General features: G+C 41.2%; 1 long non-coding RNA gene across 1 annotated transcript in view; it reads left to right on the top strand.

The window, feature by feature from the left end:
* The window catches only part of LOC109476052, a 668-nt gene extending 314 nt beyond the window's left edge, over positions 1 to 354 (top strand). The window contains exon 2 of the long non-coding RNA XR_002140585.1: positions 175 to 354. This is a non-coding gene — a long non-coding RNA (uncharacterized LOC109476052). The remainder of the gene's footprint in view (positions 1 to 174) is intronic.
* Positions 355 to 3369: the final 3015 nt, after the last annotated feature.

The following is a 3369-nucleotide window of genomic DNA, read 5'->3' on the forward strand; positions in this document are numbered from 1 at the left end:
AGAAGAGAGAGGGGGAGAGAGAGAGGAGAGGGAGAGAGACAGAGAGAGAGAGAGAGAGAACACACAAGCGCGCGCAGAGAGAGAGAGAGAAAGAGAGAGGGAGAGAGAAAGAGAGAGGGAGAGAGAGAAAGGATACATTAAAAATAACTAATTTCCTTTTGTTTCTCTTCCAAGGACCTGAAAGTTGGTGACCTTGAAGGCTGGTCGGAGGCAAAGCGAGTGTAGCCAAGTGTCTACAAGCCCTGTTCGCAACATAACATGTCAACTTTTCCACACGATGTCTGTGTTATAAGTGAACATCGAGTGTGTATTGGCAGCTGTCATTAAGAAATAAATAAAAGTTGTGGAGCAAAGTATGAGTGTGATGTGTTGTTAATGACTCGATAGAATACAGTATAGAACCAACGACAGACGAAGTTATTGTATTCAGGATACTTGTAATCTGTCATCAAATCAAAATACCGAAAATAAAAAGGAAAAACACGCATCGCGATGTCAGGATGTTTCCTTAGATATGTTAGAATGTATTGCCCACTTGGAACTTGGAACTTATAAGCTGGACTTGTGTTGCAACGATGGACTAGTAAACCATTTGGATGGGATCTTTCTTAACCCGACTATTATTAGAATAAGTGCGCATCCACTAGAGATAGGAAAAGGCCGCTATAAAAAACTACCTGTGCACGAGAGATTATGAAAATATTGCCCCAAAAATGCAGAGGAAAATGAAACACATTTTGTTAGCCAGTGTCCTCACTATGAGACCGATAGAAACAGATTATTTCAGACAGTTACCACAATTTCTCGTTCCTTTCGTCATTTAGAAGATCACCAAAAGACTACATTTTTACTAAGATCACAAAACCCACTAAGTATGCAGAATGTGGGACTATTCATTATCCACTGCCTTCAAAGAAGAAGTCGAACCCAATAATAGCTAGCGTAGTAGTAGAAGTAGAAGTTTTTCCATACAGTTGTTACCTGTCTTCTATTACTGTATTGCACTGAGAAGTATACTTGACTGTAAAAGCAATTAGCCTTCGGGCATGGTTTTGCAAATAAAGATAACATTATCTGTACAATCGTAGTAGGTAGCGCCTCTTGCCCGTTGCTGATTGGCTACATTTACTGACCATATTTGTACAGAGTACACATCGGCAATGCACACATGACCATATTTGGAGTAAAACCAAAAGTTTTCACACAACCATGTGGGGTCGTGTGGCGTAGCGGCAGCGTTCTCGACTCGGAACCAGTGGCCCCGGGTTCGAGTCCTGACATGCCACCGATCTTGTGCCCTTGGGAAAGGCACTTTACACGACTTTCCTCACTTCGCTCAGGTGTAAATGAGTATTGTACTGTCCCTGTGTTGGTGGCGGCATTATTATAAGTTGAAAAAACTTGAGTGTGCCGTCACCACGTCTTGTGATTACATGTTTCGGAATAATAAAAAAAAAAAAAAAAACAACATGAAAGAGTTGACCGATGTCGTCAGGTTGCCTCTTAGGCTACAGCAAGTAATTTCAAGTAACATCAGCGCATTACTTTTTACCTGATGTTGGAAAAAAAAAGAAATTTTGTTGCCCTCTGACAGTGGTCAACATGCCGAAAATGGGCAAAGATGTCTGTTGCCATGCCTGAAGGTGGATAGCAGATAACTGTAAAGAGAGGAGACAAGAAAAGGCTGTTTTGTTTCTTACTTTGATGCAGTGATATGTGATGTTCCCACTGAATAAGAATTATTTGTACAATGATTCAGTCAAAATTTGAAAATGTAGGAACCTTTTATTTCAGCCCGCTTTTTTTTTTCGCCCGCTCGCATTAGATTTAGAGTCTGCGGAGGATGTTATCCATAACATTTACTTGCTGTGGCCATAGGCTCACAACAGCAAACATTTGTGTTGTTTTAGAGATGGTCTTTCAGTGAGTAGACAGTGCCTGGGGTACACAAATATTACCTCTAGGCCACAGGGAGAAATTTTTATGGATGACGTCCGCGCGCATTGATTTTGGCCTATTCCCTGAAAAAAAAAGAAATTCCGCTTCCTGTAACTATGACCGAAGAGTTAAGACAGTGCTGCAAATTGCAAGATGTGATGAAAGGAGAGGAACAGACAACTGCTGTTCCACTGGTTTTCATGACGAATAAAAGACTTGTTGGTTATTACACTGTGTTCTCTCATTCAATTTGTGTCCTAACATTTGTTGTCACTTAGTATATTTCAAATCTATGCAACTTTTTTTCTGCCTTCTTGTTTTGTTTTCACAATCTCGCATTAGATTTAGGGTCTCCAGAGGACGTCATCCATAAAAATTACTTCGTGTGGCCTTACTACATGGCAAGACCCAAGATGGCAACAATAGCAATTAGGTAATGTAATTGTTTACATGTAATTGTTAACTTTTAATCGTAACATATATGTGTATTAAATATTTGCGCTGAGCGCAACGGAAGTTAGCTGTCAAATGAGTATATCTGTTTACAGGTGAGTACAATACACCCTCCACGTGTCAATATTTGGTAGAAGGAATACCCTTTCGGTCACATCACCAGGTAACCTGTCATATACACGGTGTTGAGCCAAATCCTTGAGCTGCCACATACGTGAGAGGTCAGGTGTTTAGGGCTAGGGTTAGGGGTTAGGGTTAGAGTTGGGATCATTGTTCTGGGCTTAGGGTTAGGGTTAGTACTAGAGTTAGCTCTGAGTTAGGGTTTGGGTTAGGGTTAGTACTAGAGTTAGCTCCGAGTTCGGGTTAGGGTTAGTACTAGAGTTAGCTCTGAGTTAGGGTTAGGTTAGGGTTAGTACTAGAGTTAGCTCTGAGTTAGAGTTAGGGTTAGTACTAGAGTTAGCTCTGAGTTAGGGTTAGGGTTGGTACTAGAGTTAGCTCCGAGTTTAATAGGGTTAGGGTTAGTACTTGAGTTAGCTCCGAGTTAGGGTTAGGGTTAGTACTAGAGTTAGCTCTGAATTAGGGTTAGGGTTAGAGTTACAGGGATAGAGTTGTTCAGGGCTATGGTTAGACTTACGATTGGAGTTAGGTTAGGTTTAGTCTCCCACATCACAACAACACGTCATGTATTTGGCAGGATCATGTATATGGCTTGACACGGGTCACATCACTACAGCCGCCACGCCACGTCGAGAGTTCGAGGCAGTTTTATTTTCCTTCCGCGAAAGAAAGTAGTCCGTTCCATGATTTCGGAGGCCGACACGCCTTACCTGAAAGCTTGTAGCTGAGGTCTGCAACCATTTATCTTCCTAACTTTAACTTATTGATAATGTGTAAGCTTCATTTGTTACTCCTATACATTTTTGAAGCAATGGCATACCGTGATCCTTTCAAAAATTTGACCTGAAAGCAGGTAATTTT

Source organism: Branchiostoma belcheri, unplaced genomic scaffold, assembly GCF_001625305.1.
Source record: "Branchiostoma belcheri isolate BF01 breed outbred unplaced genomic scaffold, Haploidv18h27 scaffold36, whole genome shotgun sequence".
In the NCBI taxonomy this organism is placed as follows: Eukaryota; Metazoa; Chordata; class Leptocardii; order Amphioxiformes; family Branchiostomatidae; genus Branchiostoma; species Branchiostoma belcheri.